The 19,924-nt window shown below is 39.7% G+C and overlaps 1 protein-coding gene across 32 annotated transcripts in view; it reads right to left on the bottom strand.

Moving 5' to 3' along the window:
- ZFAT (zinc finger and AT-hook domain containing) overlaps positions 1-19,924 on the bottom strand; it is a 264,652-nt gene that overhangs the window by 205,183 nt on the left and 39,545 nt on the right. For 29 of the 32 annotated variants that reach the window (XR_008619456.1, XR_008619457.1, XR_003683319.2 and 26 more), the window contains 4 exons: positions 17,890-17,948; positions 17,030-17,119; positions 11,626-11,696; positions 8,430-8,549 (listed from right to left, as the gene is read on the bottom strand). The gene's annotated coding sequence lies outside the window, so the exon portion shown is untranslated. The remainder of the gene's footprint in view (positions 1-8,429; positions 8,550-11,625; positions 11,697-17,029; positions 17,120-17,889; positions 17,949-19,924) is intronic. The other 3 variants (XM_055091059.1, XM_055091062.1, XM_055091066.1) reach the window with 2 other exon arrangements.

The following is a 19,924-nucleotide window of genomic DNA, read 5'->3' as shown; positions in this document are numbered from 1 at the left end:
TTCCTATATTTACATTTGATAACCAGGTTTCCAACTGCCTGGTCACTGGAACACAGTAAAATATTGGGAAAAAAATGGAGATTTAAGCCAGATGGAACTGGTCCAACCTCTATCTGTGCCACATGTTGTGTGAATGACAAAACTGCCTAACTGCTCCGAGACTGTCTCTGTATCTATAAAATGGGGATAGGCTTTTAGGGTAATCGTGAAGATTTCCTGAGACACCTTATGAAAAAGTACCTAACAGTGTTTTGGACATTGTAGATGCTCAATAAATTCAAGTTCCATTCTCTCTTTTATACAGGTGAATTGCTGCATTTACAAATTTAATTGTGTTAACCTTTTATTGAGTGTTCATTGAGGCCCATCAATGGAATTACATACGGAAGGGGAAAACAAGTAGAAAACCTCCACAGAACTTTCTGCTCTGTGATAATTATCTGGGGGAAGTAATGTGCCAATTAGACTAAAACAAGAGGGAAGCTTAAATATTATCTGAGTGATTTTGAAAACTGTGTTATACAATAAAATAATAATATACATTAGGTAACACAGCTTCCAATTCATGCCATTCCATGTTTCATTGACTCTCATCATCCTCTAGAACTCAAATGTAGAACACTCTTCCTTTCAAGGATATGATTTGCTGTGTAAAAGGAAAAAAAAAAAAAGCAGGCAAAACGATGTATCACTGGCCTTCTTCCTGCCAGCTTTCAAATTATCCCCATTTAACCTCAGAACAATCCAAAGAGCAGCATCCCTCAGCTGAAATTTCAGCTTAAATGTTTCTATGGCTTCCCAGCTGAATTGTCATTTGTATGCCTCTTAAAAATTATTAAAACCATTTCCATTAGTCTTTTGCTGGACCTTCATGCAGTCATTTTTCTTGTGCTGTTTAACAAGTGACAAACCACCATCATTAGCTATAAATACACGGCACCAGATATGGAGAGAAGGCATATGACTCAGGCTGGACTGTTCCCTAGGGCTAACCCGGTGATGACTGTATTCTGGGAAGTGGTGTCAGGTCCACTCTTAATCTACACACAAATTCCAAAGCAGCTGGCCTTATGAAGAGAATTCTCTTGTCAGTTCCTTCTACTCCCCCTGCTTGGTTCAAGGTATTGGGACACTTCATGCACTTGGTCTGTTGGTAAATTCCTTCTTCTACCTGTCCATACTCCTGGCTGTCCGTTCACCCATCCATCCATCCCTCCAGTAAACATTATTCATTACCTTACCAACCACGTGCTAACACAGGAGGCTTAAGATCAAATAAGAATGTGTTCCTGCCCTCAAAAAGAACACACCTGCAGGGGGCCTTCCCTGGTGGTCCAGTGGTTAAGGCTCCGCCTTCCACTGCAGGGGGCATGGATTTAATCCCGGTTGGGGAACTAAGATCCCATATGCCATGGGATGTGGCCAAAAATTAAAAAACAAAAAAGCAAAAACAATACACCTGAAATGTGGGAGAGTTGGACAAATAAATCAACTGTTACAGTGTAGTAACTTCTGTGATAGAGGGATGAAGTGAATGGTCTGGATGCCCGGACAAGGATATCAGGGAAGACTTCTAGGAAAAGATCGTATCAAGAATGAGTAAATGCCATTAAAATAAAGATTCAGGAGGGTGGGGAAGCACTCTCAGTAGAAGAACAGCATATGCAAAGGCACAGGACTGCAAAACAGGACTCTCTGGAGAAGTGGACATGGTTAAGAATGGCTGGATTGGAGAGTTCGTTAAGGCCAGTGGCCAAAGACGAGAGTAAGGAAGGTGGCCTTACACTAATGGCGGTCAAGTCGTGCCCTTCCCATGCTGTGAGGGACGACTGGGGAAGCAGCCTAGCAGGTGGGCTCACAGGCATGTGCCTTATGTTGGGCTTTGGTGAAAGATTTCTTTTTAAAGAATATGTTCCATTAGAAGAAATATGTGAAAACCACTGGTCTAGATAATGAAGCGTCTGTGCTAAGTCAAGGAGTATGATCCTTCTCCTCCAATGTTCAGAAGCTTCAGTGACAGAGACGGTCTCGTTTCTGTCTCATTCCCCACAGGACAGTGAATCTCAGCAGGAATGAGTCTCAACGGAAGTTTAGGTCATGAAAAACCTATGGGCTGTTCTTAACAATACAAACTACAAGAAGTGAAATCTGACAAAACTGGCTGGTGGAAGAAACAAACAAACAAAAAGAACAAAAATAAAGAAAGCTGGCTGGTAGAATATGGGCTAAAATGTTACAAAGCACTGCTAGACAGGTAAACACAGTGCAGGATACACTGTAGGTGAAGGAATCTACTCATTTGGTAACTCACATACCCTCCTGACTCTGGCAACCAGAAGAGAACACGCAGGGTGGGGGAATTTACCATGTATACTTTCATTAATCTGGTCATTAAAAACCTAAAAATTGAGCAGTTACAACACTCACAGGGCCTTATGTCCAAAGTGAGGTTTCCCCTGGCTCCAGGTACCACTTTTCCTTGGAAAGTCGGGTTACCAGAACATGATTTAGTTCTCTTTAAAAGTCGTTGCCAAACAAAATGAAAAATATATAGATACCTATTTTATAAGCCTTTTTAAAAAATAATTTTACTTATTTTAGGCTGCATTGGGTCTTCGTTGCGGTGCGTGGGCTTCTCATTGCGGTGGCTTCTCTTGTTGCAGAGCATAGGCTCTAGGCACACAGGCTTCAGGAGTTGTGGCACGTGGGCTCAGTAGTTATGGCTCGTGGGCTCTAGAGCACAGGCTCAGTAGTTGTGGCACGCGGGTTTAGTTGCTCCGCGGCATGTGCGATCTTCCCAGACCAGGGCTTGAACCCGTGTCCCCTGCGTTGGCAGGCGGGTCCTTAACCACTGCGCCACCAGGGAAGCCCCCCATAAGCCTTTTAAAGTTGGGGGGAAAGCCTTTAGAACCATATTAGAGCACGTTATGATAAACGCCCTATCATAAACTTTGCAGTAGGAATATGTCAGTGCTGCTGGAACATGAAACTCAACATCTACATCAAACTTCATATATTTCAAAGTATTCATATATTGGTTATTTTATATTCATGACCCAAAAGGTAGGACACGTGACTGAGGCTCAATACACTCATATAATAAGTGCATATAATCAGTGACTCATGCTAAGGGAAAAGGTATAGTAGCAAGGTCTACTGAATTCTACCCCAGTGTTTCCAAACCCCAACCCCTGTCCACCTCACATCAATAACTACTTTAATAAAGGATTTTTTAAAAGGTACATACTTTCTGTTATGAGATAAATAAGTACTGGGGATGCAACGTACAGTGTGTAGCTAACACTGCTGTATGGTATATTTGAAAGTTGCTAAGACAGTAGATCCTAAAAGTTCTCAAGGAAAAAGCTTGTTTTTTTTTTTTTTGTTTTTTGTATGTATAGGATATGATGGACGTTAACTAAACTTACTGTCGTTATCATTTCACAGTATATGTAAGTCAAGTCATTATGCTGTACATCTTAAACTTATACAGTGCTGGATGTCAATTATACCTCAATAAAACTGGAAGAAAAAATAAATTAAAAAATAAAATGACAGACTTAAGCAAACACCCAAGTCGGTTGCCATCCACAAAATGTTTACATGGTTCTCTGATGTGGTGTGTTTACAAAATTATGAGAGTTACAGCACACGCTCTATCCTGACCTTGAGGCTGGGCCTTGTTCTTGACTTCTGGAAATGAGAAGAATCTTCCGTCATTCCTCCCTGCTGCCTCAGTAACTCCCCCATTTACCCACGCCTATTTCTTGTCCTGGAACCAACTGACCGCAGAGGCAGCACACCTTGTGAGTGTTCTCATCCCAAAGACGCACAGTGCTGGGCTCAACTAGGTAGGGAACCCGTAAGCGGTCACCAGAGTTACCACTTTCCCTTGCTGACAATGTTCATTCTTCTTCACCTTCCTATTTCCAGCTATCCTCCAGGGCCACCTGAAAGTCCTACCTGTTTCAAGAAGCCTCTCCTAACTGCTCACCTGCCCACACTAGTGTCTTCTTTCACCTACTCCTCTACTATTGCTTCCCTTCCCCAGACTATTTAACTTTTGGATCCTAGCTTTCTTGTAGGTTGCTTTTTTTCTTTTTTCTTTTTAAAATTAATTAATTTATTTTTTAGCTGCATTGGGTCTTTGTTGCTACGCGCGGGATTTCTCTAGTTGCAGCAAGCAGGGGCTGCTCTTCGTTGCGATGCATGGGCTTCTCATTGCGGTGGCTTCTCTTGTTGTGGAGCATGAGCTCTAGGCGCGCGGGCTTCAGTAGTTGTGGCACGTGGGCTCAGCAGTTGTGGCTTGCGGGCTCTAGAGCGCAGGCTTAGTAGTTGTGGTGCACGGGCTTAGTTGCTCCGCGGCATGTAAGATCTTCCTGGACCAGGGCTCAAACCCGTGTCCCCTGCATTGGCAGGTGGATTCTTAACCACTGCACCACCAGGGAAGTCCTTGTAGGCTGTTTTTCAAAACGTGCTTTGAAGCCAGAAACAATGGGTTCAAATGCTAGCTCTGGATCCATTCGACTTTGAGTTAACTTCTCTGGGCCTCAGTGAGAAACAAGGATAATACCTCATCAGGCGTGCTGCTGGAACATGAAACTCAACATCTACATCAAACTTCATATATTTCAAAGTATTCATATATTGGTTATTTTATACTCATGACCCAAAAGGTAGGACATGTGACTGAGGCTCAATACACTCATATAATAAGTGCATATAATCAGTGACTCATGCTAAGGGAAAAGGTATAGTAGCAAGGTCTACTGAATTCTACCCCAGTGTTTCCAAACCCCAACCCCTGTCCACCTCACATCAATAACTACTTTAATAAAGGATTTTTTAAAAGGTACATACTTTCTGTTATGAGATAAATAAGTACTGGGGATGCAACGTACAGTGTGTAGCTAACACTGCTGTATGGTATATTTGAAAGTTGCTAAGACAGTAGATCCTAAAAGTTCTCAAGGAAAAAGCTTGTTTTTTTTTTTTTTGTTTTTTGTATGTATAGGATATGATGGACGTTAACTAAACTTACTGTCGTTATCATTTCACAGTATATGTAAGTCAAGTCATTATGCTGTACATCTTAAACTTATACAGTGCTGGATGTCAATTATACCTCAATAAAACTGGAAGAAAAAATAAATTAAAAAATAAAATGACAGACTTAAGCAAACACCCAAGTCGGTTGCCATCCACAAAATGTTTACATGGTTCTCTGATGTGGTGTGTTTACAAAATTATGAGAGTTACAGCACACGCTCTATCCTGACCTTGAGGCTGGGCCTTGTTCTTGACTTCTGGAAATGAGAAGAATCTTCCGTCATTCCTCCCTGCTGCCTCAGTAACTCCCCCATTTACCCACGCCTATTTCTTGTCCTGGAACCAACTGACCGCAGAGGCAGCACACCTTGTGAGTGTTCTCATCCCAAAGACGCACAGTGCTGGGCTCAACTAGGTAGGGAACCCGTAAGCGGTCACCAGAGTTACCACTTTCCCTTGCTGACAATGTTCATTCTTCTTCACCTTCCTATTTCCAGCTATCCTCCAGGGCCACCTGAAAGTCCTACCTGTTTCAAGAAGCCTCTCCTAACTGCTCACCTGCCCACACTAGTGTCTTCTTTCACCTACTCCTCTACTATTGCTTCCCTTCCCCAGACTATTTAACTTTTGGATCCTAGCTTTCTTGTAGGTTGCTTTTTTTCTTTTTTCTTTTTAAAATTAATTAATTTATTTTTTAGCTGCATTGGGTCTTCGTTGCTACGCGCGGGATTTCTCTAGTTGCAGCAAGCAGGGGCTGCTCTTCGTTGCGATGCATGGGCTTCTCATTGCGGTGGCTTCTCTTGTTGTGGAGCATGAGCTCTAGGCGCGCGGGCTTCAGTAGTTGTGGCACGTGGGCTCAGCAGTTGTGGCTTGCGGGCTCTAGAGCGCAGGCTTAGTAGTTGTGGTGCACGGGCTTAGTTGCTCCGCGGCATGTAAGATCTTCCTGGACCAGGGCTCAAACCCGTGTCCCCTGCATTGGCAGGTGGATTCTTAACCACTGCACCACCAGGGAAGTCCTTGTAGGCTGTTTTTCAAAACGTGCTTTGAAGCCAGAAACAATGGGTTCAAATGCTAGCTCTGGATCCATTCGACTTTGAGTTAACTTCTCTGGGCCTCAGTGAGAAACAAGGATAATACCTCATCAGGCAAATATGAGGACAATTAATATACCAAGTTCTTGGCTCCCCCCGCCACCTACATATAGTAGGTGCTCAATAAATGATGAGTTGAAAAGAAGGGCATGAGCTGTGTCTTAGTCTCCTTTCATCTGTCATGTAACCTGGTATGGACTACAAAGACAGAGCTAGATGAATGTTAATCACTTTTCCTTATTCATAGCTGACAGGTCACCTCTGGCCTCAGGAAACCAAGAAAGCATGTTTTGTTTTTGTTTTTTTTTTCCCTTCACGATTATAATTAGCCCACATGAGTGTCATCACAGCCAGCGTGATGATAATACTTTTTTATAAGACTCATTTACATAGCATTTTGACATTTATAAAAGGTTTCTTCTTCTTTTTTTTAACATTTATTATCTCATTTGATTCTCCCAGTAACTCCCTGAATATTGGTAGGGAAGGTACATTAAATTTTATATACTAGAAATCTGAATTCAGTGTGGTTCACATTAGTACCACTTTACCCTAATTTACAGTTTACAAAGCATTTAAAAAACCATCTTCTTATTTGATGATTACTTAAGATCCTAATAGTACTTAACTTTTTAATACCCTTAAAATCTTCTAGATATCACTGGACACTAAACTTGGCATGATCACTATGACTGCTTCAAAGAGGAAATTTTTTTTTTAAGAAATACAAATTAGGTATATTTCCTCCATTGTAAACCGAGGGTGGATTTAGCAGCTCACCATCAGCATAAAGGAAATTAACCCCTGAGAAGACAATGCTTAGAGATTGACAAAATTAAAAAGAGAACTTGATATATCTCTGGAATGTATACCATAGCCCTTATGTCTTTATGAGAATCAATTTTCAAGTTTCCACAGTTCAAAATAACTGACCCTGCCAGTACTAACATACTTCCTACAGAACAGCCTCTTTAAACAAATAAGAATTCAGCGTGACCTTGGGCACTCCACCTACCAAGACCTGTTTCTTAACTGAGAACTTGAGGAATTTGAAGCAGCTGGGGTCTTTAGCACAATCATTCTATAATTCCAAGCTGATTTGGGGAAATAAGCCAAAAAAATTAGTAAAATAAAACCTTTTCATTTGTTTTACGAGACCCATTTTTCCTCCGGGCGCGCAGGCCCAGCGGCCATGGCTCACGGGCCCAGCCGCTCCACGGCATGTGGGACCCTCCTGGACCGGGGCACGAACCCGTGTCCCCTGCATCGGCAGGCGGACTCTCAACCACTGCGCCACCAGGGAAGTCCTGAATCTCTCTTTTTAAGAATGAAAATCTGACAAATAACTCTTATCTTCCATTCCATTTTTTCCCCAGAGCTCACGACTATCTTAAAGTTCGAGATATCCTCCTTAGTGTTTTTTTTAGGTTTCACATATACATTTACCCATAACAATAGCTTAACTTACATAAACAGTATCATACTGTTTTATCCTTCTATGACTTTTTTCACTTAAAACAGTTTGAGCTTTATTTATATAGCTATTCATCCATTTTAACTGATATGATTTCAATGTATGAAAATAACATAGGTTATTTATTTGCTACATTTCTGCATGAGTTGGTAAAAGTTTTCTGTAAAGGCCAGATAGAAAATATTTTAAGCTTCGCAGGACACATATGGTCCCTACTGCATTTTAAAAAATGTTGCCGTGAGAGGGGGCTACTCTTAGTTGCGGTGCGCAGGCTTCTCATTGCGGTGGCTTCTCTTGGTGAGGAGCACGGGCTCTAGGCACGCGGGCTTCAGTAGCTGTGGCACACAGGCTCAGTAGTTGTGGCTCGCGGGCTCTAGAGCACAGGCTCAGTAGTTGTGGTGCACAGGCTTAGTTGCTCCACGGCATGTGGGATCTTCCCGGACCAGGGCTCAAACCTGTGTCCCCTGCATTGGCAGGCAGATTCTTAACCACTGCACCACCAGGGAAGTACCTGCATATTCGTTTTGTAAAAAGGAATCCTTTAATTAATGTTGTGTCAAGGTCTCCAAGACCACCCTCTAGTTCAATGACTCACAGAAGTCAGAAAAGTGGTTATGCTGACAGATACAATTTATAGCAAAAAGGTACAGTTTAAAATCAGCGAATGTAAAAGGCACATAGGGAAGAGTCCAGGAGACCAGGCACAAGATTCCAGGTGTCCTCTCTGGAGACGGTGCATGGACAGACAGCAGTTAATTCTCCCAGAAGTGACGTGGGACAACACATATAGGCTCTTGTCAACTGGGGAAACTCACCTGAGACTTCATGCCCAGGGCTTTCAGTGAGGGTCAGGTCTCACAGGCATGGAGCATCCACATGGCTGACCTTAGTTATTCAGTTTCCAGCTCCTCCAGAGATCAAACTGATCCTGCGTACTGCAATGCCCCCACCAGAAATCATTGTTAGCATAATCTATCTGATGTGGCTCAAGGCCCCAGGTAAACACAGGCACTCACAGAAGGCAGGATATTCCAAGAGCTTAAAGGTTATCTCCCAGGGACTCGGTCAAGGGGCAGGCTTGTCTTCGGAATGTGCAGGGTTTGAGTAAGCCAGACTTGCTAAGTCCTTCGCTGCACACCTGTAAAACCTTTCTTAGCTTACAGGCCATAGACTTGATTTGACTGGAGACTCTAGTGCTAGGGTCATGTAAGTTACTTTTTTTTTCCCCTGTTACTTCAAACATTGCTGTAAGAAACATCCCTACGGATGTCTTAGTGTATAAAGACACAACATATTGTGGGAATAAAGACATAGGTAACTTCTTCCAGAAAAAAAAACATGAAATTAGAAATATGTGACTCTCTTTAAAAAGGAAATCAATCTATAATGCTTATCACTTGGACTTAAAAATTATGTATTTAGGGCTTCCCTGGTGGCACAGTGGTTAAGAATCTGCCTGCCAATGCAGGGGACAAGGGTTCGAGCCCTGGTCTGGGAAGATCCCACATGCGGAGCAACTAAGCCCGTGAGCCACAACTACTGAGCCTGCATGCCCCAACTACTGAAGCTCACGTGCCTAGAGCCCACGCTCTGCAACAAGAGAAGACACCACAATGAGAAGCCCGCGCACCGCAACAAAGAGTAGCCCCTGCTTGCCGCAAGTGGAGAAAGCCCGCTCACAGCAACAGAGACCCAGTGCAGCCCCAAAAAAATTAAAAAATTTATTAAAAATGAATAAATAAATAAAAATTATGTATTCAGATGTAGGACTATAAAATCTCAGCCTTTCTTAATAAGGAAAGTGAATTTACAACTAGTGAACTAAATATAAAATCTGTGTTAGATACTAACAGATTAAAGCAAAGGTCTCAAAGAGATATTAAATTTGAGTATACGTATTTTATCACAAGCAACACGTTGCTCTGTTGTGTTATTCTGCTATTACATATGAAGGAACTTTTGTCAAATTAATTTGTACACATATTTTCTCTTAATCTGAATTGTAACCTTCATCTGAATGAATGTCAAAGTTATGCAATGTCTTACATAATTGTGGAAAGTCAAAGCATGACCAATGTAGGAGACACTGGTAGTTCACAAACTATTTTTATTGTTAATATCTTCAAAGGTAGCTGGATTTAAAACAAAATATTAGACTCTTTTTCTATCAAGAGCTTTTCTTTTTTTAAATCAATGAAAACATCAGTGTGATTTCCCAGATTTTGGAAAAAGCACTTCAATCTTCTACTTCCCTGCTACAAATGTCTGTAACAAGCTTCAAGTGTTCAATAATGTCTAAACCTAAGCATGATGCAGAACTTTAGTGTTGTAAAAGACTTACATGTGGAACTGTTGTTATAAGCAATGTGTAATTTCAATTTTACTAAAGTAATGAAAAGAAAGTTGTGGCTCGCGGGCTCTAGAGCGCAGGCTCAGTAGCTGTGACGCGCGGGCTTAGTTGCTCCACGGTATGTGGGATCTTCCCAGACCAGGGCTGAAACCCGTGTCCCCTGCATTGGCAGGAGGATTCTTAACCACTGCGCCACCAGGGAAGACCCTAAATAGACTGTTTTGAGTGGAAAGGAGCACTACTTATTCTTGCATATTGGTCTTATATCCCCAAACCCTCAACTTTCATATTAGTTATAATACTTTGTAATTTCCCTTGAACTTTCAAATAATTTTCTTGCCCACTAACAGTAATTGTTTCTTACTTTCCAAACCATATGCCTATTTCTTCTTTTAATCTTACTGCACTGGCCAAGATCTCAGTGCAATGTGAAACAGATGCACAATAGCCATCCTTGTCCTATTGCTGACTTTAAAGGAACATCTCTAAAGTTATACCATTAACTCGTCATGTTAAACATGGGTTTTTAGTTATCGTTTATCATACTAAGGAAGCTTCTGTCTATTCATAATCTACCAAGAGGCTGTTTCATTTGGTTGATTTTTAAAATGAGTGTTGCACTTTGTTGTTTCCTCCTGCATTCACTGAGATGACAATATGGTTTTTCTCTTTAATCTATTAATGTGGCATATTATATGAAAAGATTTTCCAATGCATATCATTCTCCCATCTTGGCAATAAATTTTACTTTGTCACAATGAGTGAATTTTAATTGGTGAATTTGAAATGCTAATATTCAGGCTAGTTCAGCCATGTTCATAAGAGACTGAAGTATAGTATTTTTTCCCTCACATATCCCATTTGACTTCAGTATCATAGTTGAGCTTCCCCCATCCTTCCCCCTTTCTAAAAATTCTCTACTGCAATATTTATAAAGATTGTTTCTTGAAGGTTTAACAGACCACATCATAAGATAAGCCATTTAGATCTGGTGGATTACTCGGGAGTAGATTTTTAAAAAGGTTCAGACTTAGTGTTATTTTATATACACACAATATCCTCAATTAAAAAATAACTAAAATTTCAAATTTATCCACATAAATTCACAAGTTTTGTCATTTAAAAAATCTTAACTATATCCTTACTCATATCTTATTTCTTTTATGTTGTCTTTTTTATTGAAAAAAATTTTTTTTGCCAGGGTAGTGGTAACCTCTATCTGATCCTATCACCATAGATTAGCTTAAAACCTTTTTCCCTTTATGCTTCTATGTGCTTTAATTGTTGCCTGCCCCAAATCATTAAGATATTCTCCTATGTTTTCTTTATTTCTCCTTTTACATTTAGACTATATTCCATATGGAACTGATTTTTCTGCCTTGGGTATGGAAGGGGTCTAGATAATTTTTTTTTTCTCATATGGATATCTGACTCTGCACTATTTATTGAAAAGACCATCTTTTCACCCATTGCAATGATGTCCCCTGGTCATAAATCAGATCATCTATATTTTTGGATTTGTGCCTAGGCTTTCTGTTACATTGGTCTATTTATCTATCCTTATGCCAACCAACTTTACAGTCATAATTATAACTATAGCTTTATAACAGGTCTTAATATCTGTTGGTGAAATATTTTCAGTTTTGTTGTTGTTCGTTTACCTTGGATAGTCTTCTCCTTTGCACTTCTGTCAGTTGGTTGATTTCTCAACATCCTGCTGGGATTTTGGTAACTGTGAAGTTAGATAACAAGCCAAACATTTATATCTTTTCAAATTTCTCTCAACATTATGATTTTCTTTCAAAAATTTATTTTTAGGTATTTGATATTTTACGCTAGGGTAAATTGTATCATTTTAACAACTTTTATTTCTTTGTTTCTGACATAAATACAATTGGTCTTTGTATATTGACTTTGTATCCAGCGACCTTGCTAAATTATTCTGTTCATAGATTCCTTTGAATTTTCTATGCACAGTAGCAGTTGTCTATAAATAGTGTTATTTCCTCCTTTCAAAACATATGCTGTTATTTCAGGCCTCATTTCACTGGCTAGGATCTCAAATATACTGTTAAACAATAGTGGTTATTATTGCTATTAGACTTCAATGAACCAAACTTTTGGCTTTGTTGACTTTCTCTGTTGTATGCTATTTATTTCATTGACCTTAAATCTTTTACTTTTCATTCTTCTTTTTCTAGCTTCCTGAAAATAGTTTAGGTCATTGATTTTCAACCTTTTTTCTTTTCTAATATACACACTTAAGGCTATAAATTTCCCTACATACACTGCTTTAGCTGAAACAAGTTTTGGTATCTCTGTTACTGTTCACTTCAACATATTTTAAAATGTTTTTTTTTGACCCAGATACTGTTTTCAAATGTATTACTTAATTTCCAAGCAGTTGGGGTTTCTTTAGCCATCTCTTTGTTACTGGTTTCTAGCTTAATTCCAGTGTTAGGGAATACAGAATGAAGGCTTTTGATCTTTCACAATTTGTAGAGGTTTGTGTTATGACTCAGCATAGGGTCAACTTTGGTAGATGGTTCATGTTTACTTGAAGAAAATGAATTATGCCTTTTTGATCAAGTGTTCAGCATACATAAATTAGTTGAAGTTTAGTAATGGTATTGTTCAGATCTTCTGTATTCCGATTTTTTTTTTTTTTTTTTGCTTTTGGTCTGACTATTCTATCAGCTATTGCAGAAGCTGTGTAAAAGTTACTAACTATAATTAGGGATTTACTTATTTCCCCTCTCCTGTCACTTTTGCTTTATATATTTTACATTTGTCCTAGGAACAAACACATTTAGGATTGTGTGGTTTGGGTGCATTAATTCCTTTACCACTTTAAAATGTCCTTTTTATCTCTAGAGATGCTTCTTGCCTTAAATCTCTGTGCGGGATAAAACTATAGTTACACTGTTTCCATTTGGTTGTTTTATGTGATCTTAGAGTTGTGTCTCTTGTAAGAAGTGTGTAGTGGGATATTGATTCAGCTGATAATTTTTCAACTTTAATTCAAGTAATGAATCACTTTACGTGTTTGGGTTTATATTCTGCAACTTAAAAATCTGACCTACCTGTTTTATGTTTCCTTTTCCATTCTTGCCTTCTTATATTTTATCCTCTATTAAAGTGTTAGATACACATTCTATTGTACTTTTAGTGCTCAAGATTATAACATGCCTCCTTGACTTTACAGTATAATAACAGTATTAATTTTATCACTTACCTATTGCTAGAACCTGAGAGCACTAATTCCATTTACTCTCCCTGTGTCTTTTGTTATTATATGATGTATTTTAATTCTACAGATATTTTAAATGCCACAGTTTTAGTTATATTTACATTTACACATCTACCATTTCCATTGCTTTTCATTTATTCCCTCATTTCTAGATTTCATATGGGGTCATTTTGCATCTGCCTGAAGAATATCCTTTAACATTTCTTCCAGTGTATGCCTACTGGTAACAAATTCTTATTTTTCCTGGAAAGTCTTTGTTTTGCCATATTTGAAGTGTATCTTGCCCTTGCCTCTTCTTTCTTATCTGGAATGTGAGCACTGCAGTTGCCATCTCTTCACAAGGACGGAAGCCACGCACTAAAGATGGTGGGTCATAAGTAAAGAACAGAAAAAGCCTGGAGCCCCACTGATCTTGTGGAGCTACTGTACTGGACACCTGGACAACCAACATGTGAAAGAAAAGTAAACCCTAACAGTTTAAGCACCGTTCTTACTTTGGTTCTGTTACAAGACAAGTATCATTCCTGATAAAACGTCTTTGATCAATTCTGGAAGCTTCCAATGTAGCTGTTAAGATATCTGTAATTTACAGTTAAATAATCCAGCGTTTGTGGCACGAGTTACTCATGTAAAGTTGTCACGTAGGTCCTGCTAGTATTCTAAGAAAGTACAGTCCAGGATGATCAGCTCACATTCTAATTAGGGAATCCATAATCCAGAGGCAACTTCCCTAGGTACTGTTGTCTGTCTCTTGACCAACATATAATGCTTTGCTAATTTACATACTAAAGGTGAGAAATTTTTATTGGTGAAATTAGTGGCCTGTTAACTAGAATGATGAACTGCAAAAATTGGCCCCTGATGGTTAAAGGTTTTCAAGATTATGTGGATTGGCTAAAAGTAGAGTTGCACGCCCACCCTGCAAGAACAGGACAAAGAATCCAGCTTGGTCTGTAGCCCTTACCCTTTGGGAAGATGTCCTAATAGAATTCCCTGAAAGGTCCTCAGTGTCCAGTCATGAACACAGGTTTTGTTAAGAGTAACAGAATTCTGCTTCTTGAAGGGAACTTTCAGGCAAGGTGGTTAGAGCATCTCAAAGGGCAGAGAACAACTTCCTTAAGCCTGCAGAACAGGCAGTAAGTTTTTTTGTTGTTTTTTTTTTTTTTTTTGCTTACTTAATATCTGTATTGGTGACAGAAGTTGGTGAGAAACTGCCTTCATTATAACCTGGCTGTTAGGGGGTGATCTGGGGGCAGGAGTGTGTTCGGGGTGGGTGGGCATTCAGTGGGTACTATTATCTACCAAGGGCTGTACACGAATACATTGCCTTAGGTCAGTTCACAATTGCCTCACCCCCAGTTCTATTTCCTCCTGCTTAAAACTCCTAAAATATATACGTACACTGGATCTTACTTGTGTGAATCTTTCATTTTTTTTGTTTTTTTTAAAAGATGATGTTGGGGGTAGGAATTAATTAATTAATTAATCAATTTTTTTTTGCTGTGTTGGGTCTTCATTTCTGTGCGAGGGCTTTCTCTAGTTGCAGCAAGTTGGGGCCACTCTTCATCGCGGTGCACGGGCCTCTCACTGTCGCGGCCTCTCTTGTTGCGGAGCACAGGCTCCAGACGCGCAGGCTCAGTACTTGTGGCTCACGGGCCTAGTTGCTCCGCGGCATGTGGGATCCTCCCAGACCAGGGCTCGAACCCGTGTCCCCTGCATTAGCAGGCAGACTCTCAACCACTGCGCCACCATGGAAGTCCCGACTCTTTCATTTTTTTTTTTCCATCTCTTTTATGCTGTATTCTAGCTTATTCCTGTCATTTCAAAAATTATCAAGTGTCTGAAATAGTAAATTTCTTCCCAGTGACACTAGAAGAGAGGCCCCAAGAGGGCAGAAATTTGTTTTATTCATTGCTTTACCACCAACACCTTTCTATGCACTGCACATTAAGGAGGTGGTCACAATAATTTTTAAGCTAAGCTTGGATACTGTGAGAGCAAGACTGTAACGGACATTTCAGCTCTTTGTCATGGAAATCTTCCTTTCCCTCCCCCTAGTCTTAGGTTCAGAAGCTGCTTTGCAGCCCCCAGGCTGCTGTGCAGAGCTCTGCGCCCCACTTCCTGAGGCTGCAGTACCTTCTAGGGTCTTGGCTTCCTGCAGAGGTCTCAGTCCCACCTTCCCTGAATTGTCAGGTCATGTCTCACTGTTAAAAGTCCCAGAGTTCACTGGTGAGGCTCTTAGCCAAGATGATAATCCTGCAGGTCAGAGTCGCCTTCAGTGCCTCCGTTTACTACTTTGGCTTTGTTTTCTCTTCACTTCTGGCAGTTGGTATTTCCTGTCTTTTCTTTTGCAGTCAGCTGCGTGTACATGTTATGTTTTATTTGGCATCTTTCTGAGTTTGGAGCTATGGGATGGTGGTGGTAGCAAGGTTTATGTTAATTCAGTCTGCCATGCCACCAAGATTCCTGGAAACAAACTATGTGAGAAGGTAAAACAATAAACCACCATTTTAAGCCACTGATTTGCAGTTTTCTATTACACTGCAGTAAAATTCAATCACTAATTGATGCACTTTGAAAAGCAGAACAAATGAAGAAAACACAAACTGAGAGTTGGAAGAAAATGTTTATTTCGTAAAAAGGTATGAAGGTACAAAACCAGTAAGAAGAGGGAAAGGAGAACTTACAAGTGGGGGATTTTGAGTCAGCTGGGAAGTGATTTGGACAAAACTTTCATAGGCAACAGAGCTTCATATACCATAACCACTATGCTGAAAGGCATCTAATAACCAGCCAATTTTATCTGTATCAGTAGTAATAAGAATAATTCTCTCTACACTTCCACCTTTTCTACGGAAAAGGTAATCAGTGAAGACCTAGTTGGCTTTAATGTTTTCAGTGTGTGTCTCGAGTTATCAAAAACTAACTGTAGGAGAGTAGGATGAAGTAGAGACCTGCATTTTTGTGTTGAGAAAATATTAACCTTTAATTGTGCAACTTGATCCTTGGGTATGCCTTTGCTGTTTGACTTTTGTTTATTCTTCCCTACAACATTAGCATGATGGAAGTATAATTACTTGGTCACCACTGAACATTTCAGTTCTGTTTTTCAACATGTAACCAAGGGTACAATTAATATAAACACTTTTAACAGTAAACAATTGTGTACACGGTAAAATAAGTTGGCTTTTTTCAAATTTAAAGGGTATAGTATCAACCGAAACTAACTCCACTCAAGAAATAATTGAGTGTCTTCTATTAAGCAGGCATACTGCTGGTACTGCATGAACATTACCTCCTATTAATCATTCTAAGAACTTTAGACTTGTGAAACCAGAGCACTACCAGAGGACTAACTGTAACCCTTCACACACTGTGGTCTATTTTTCTTGCTGTTACAAGTAACATGAAGTACTCCCACTTTGTAGAGCCAGAGAGATAAAATCATTGATCACTGTCATATGGCTAGAAAGTAGCAGCTGCTATAACATGAACCCCAGGCCTTGATTCCAAGATCAACTCTTTTATACTGCCATTATGATGCCTTTATACAATTCTTTAGTGGACAGTTTTCTCCACCTGGCAGTCATTTTCTTACCTTAATTTTTTATAAGGAAAACACTGTGAAAAAGCAAAGTAAAAAACTGATTTAATCCTTGGCAGTACAGTGGCAATTAAATAGCTGTTAAAAAAACAGTGTTTTAAGAACATGCCCAGGATTTCTGAGAACATTTCTACTGGACACCTTTGCTCTAAGCTTATCTTCCATTGAGAGAGGGAGGGGACCGTATTTAAAAACAAGAATAGGGACTTACCTGGTGGCCCAGTGGTTAAGACTCTGTGCTCCCAATGCAGGGGGCCCGGGTTCGATCCCTGGTCCAGGAACTAGATCCTGCATGCCGCAACTAAAAAAAAAAAAAAAAAAAAAAAAAATTAATAATAAAAATAAAATAAAAACAAGAACAAAATTTTCTTCTTTCAACAAAGTTTATCATGTCAGACACTGAATTTATGAAGACAAACTTGTCTCTGTCTTCAAGGGGCTCATAATTTAAGAGGAGAACTACACATGTAAATAAATTAGTGATAATTTTAGTACCAGTGATAGTGCTAAACTAGAAGACAGTAAAAGACATATTTATGACACAAAGAGAAGAACCTTCCCTCCCTTTTACCTGGAAGGTCCAAGATCCAGGTAATATTAAGACATCTGAACTGAGCTTTGAAGAGTGAGTTATTTCCTGAGGGCTTAGTATGTGCCAGATAGTGTGCTAAGTGATTATCTGGATTATCTAATTATCACTGCAATGTAGGAGATAGGTAACCCCATTTTACAGATGAATCCAGGTGGTTTAACCTAGAACTCAATTTGCTAAATACTGTGAGCTACTGACATATGCAAACACACAATAAGACAGATCACTGGAGTCACAGAGATAAAGGGACTTATAAAACTGTAATGTTCACATTTACATACAAGGCATATGAAGTGAGTATGCTTCAGGAATTAGCCAAAGGTCACATAATAAAGATAGAGATAATCTCTTATTCTCTCAAGGGCCTGTCCATTGTATGATCACGTTTCCCTGAAAATGTTATTCTCTTCCTGCTTTTCCCTTTAACTCCTTCAAACTCTCCATCACTGAAAGCCACCTCAAACCACATGCCAACTTACCAAAGGGCGAGGTCATTAAATGAGTGCAGCGCAAGGACACACGGTTTGATAGGGTTAGCCTGTATTTAAAACAAGATATTTACTGTAAATGTCAGTGTTTTATAAGCAATGATCTGAAAAGATTGAGAAACAAGTAAAACAGGTTTGCCAGCTTTTATGAACACTGCTTCTTACCTACTCAACCTATTACATACGAAAATAAGTACAAGGCATGAATTCAAATCCCAGATATCCTGAAAACGTCAGAAAAGACTTGTACTCTGGTCTACCCAGAGCTCTACCTACAACTGTACAGCACACATTCCTGTATGGCGTGGCTACATCAAGTTTTCTAAGCACTTGGACTCGTTTTCCTAATGTCAGCCCTCGGAGCCTTCTACCTGTCCTGTCTGAGCTGCTTGGGATCTGTTCAATCACTTTTTTAAACGTAAGTACAAACTGTTCATTGTTTAGTTTGAAACGAAAACTTTACATGCTTGTGTGGAAACAAAAAGCTGAAATAACTTCCTTAGGGTCATAATAAAACTCTATCATTCTTATTATATGTGCAGTTTTAAAAACATACTTTAAAGGTTCAAGGTGGGCGACTATTAAGACTTTGGAAAAAAAAAAACAAACAAAGACCGACTGGAATTCTAATGTAGAGGACTCTGCTCGTGGCTAGCGCGCATGAGCACAGTAAACCTGTGTGGTTCAGGTTAAACATACACAGATGGAGAGAATGGGTATGCAACATTCTCGGTACTACTGTGTTTATTTCCCACCTTAAAGTGAAGACCCAATTATAACTCCTATTGATTCTACAACAGTAACAATATGAAAACTGACAGGAGCCGAAGAATCTCAGCAAACTTATTAATAAGAAAAGGACAAGAGTGAGCATTTATTTGGTAGCACAGCATACACTGGTTCTGAAAGGTATGAAAATTAGAATCACACATTTAATCACACACCTTTAAAAAATTATAATGTTCCTTTCTAGATTGACTGTATATCTGAGGGTAGATCTCTCCCATGCGTTTATTTCTTTAATCTCCACAAATGCCTGAGACCCACAGCCTGCATATATGAACCACTTATGGTACCCACAACACTTGCTCTGAGGTCAGGGATCTCCATCACTTTAACTGCTCTGTGATTATAAGCAACTTAACTTTCCTGAGCCCCAGTTTCCTGAACTGTAAAGTATACTAATAACACTTACCCTAAACCTAAAGGGCTGCTGCAAGGGTTAGATGAGAACATTACGAAAGTAATAAGTACCTGTACCGTAATAGGTGTTCCATATACACGGTGGTATTTATGAATACTCAGACAGTAATAGCGACAGATGTATTAAAATGAGTGACAAACTCAGGGCAACACCCAAGGTCTAAGGACTGTTAACGCAAAGATGAAGAACTGATAGAACAGACTTTCCTTTTTATGAGTTTTATGATTTAAAAAAATTGATCAGAATAAATGTCTTAAAAGAAATCTTTGGGTAACTAAAAATAAAATTTGAAATGATGAGGGCTACTTAATTGCAGCTCCAGGGTTCCTTACTTGTGGCTTGCCAGCTCCCTAGTTGCGGCACACGGGCTCCTTAGCTGCGGCATGCATGTGGGATCTAGTTCCCTGACCAGGGATCGCACCTGGGCCCCCTGTATGGAGAGCACAGAGTCTTATCCACTGCACCACCAAGGAAGTCCCCAGCATAATGTATTTATAATACTGAGGGTGGAATGGGCCTTCCTAAGACAACAAAACCCAGAAGTTACCAAAAATTACATAGTGATTTAAAATAAAGTTTTAAAAAACACATGACAGATTAGGAGGAAGTATCTGCAACACATTTAATAACTTAGAAAGAAAAAAAATCCAAAATACATACAGTTCCTAAAAAACAATAAGAACAAATTAACAGACCAAAAGAAATATGGGGGCTTCCCTGGTGGCGCAGCAATTGAGAGCCCGCCTGCCAATGCAGGGGACACGGGTTCCTGCCCTGGTCCAGGAGAATCCCACATGCCGCGGGGTGGCTAGGCCCGTGAGC

Source organism: Physeter macrocephalus, chromosome 15 (assembly GCF_002837175.3).
Source record: "Physeter macrocephalus isolate SW-GA chromosome 15, ASM283717v5, whole genome shotgun sequence".
NCBI lineage: Eukaryota > Metazoa > Chordata > Mammalia > Artiodactyla > Physeteridae > Physeter > Physeter macrocephalus.
This window is presented reverse-complemented; position numbering and strand designations above follow the sequence as displayed.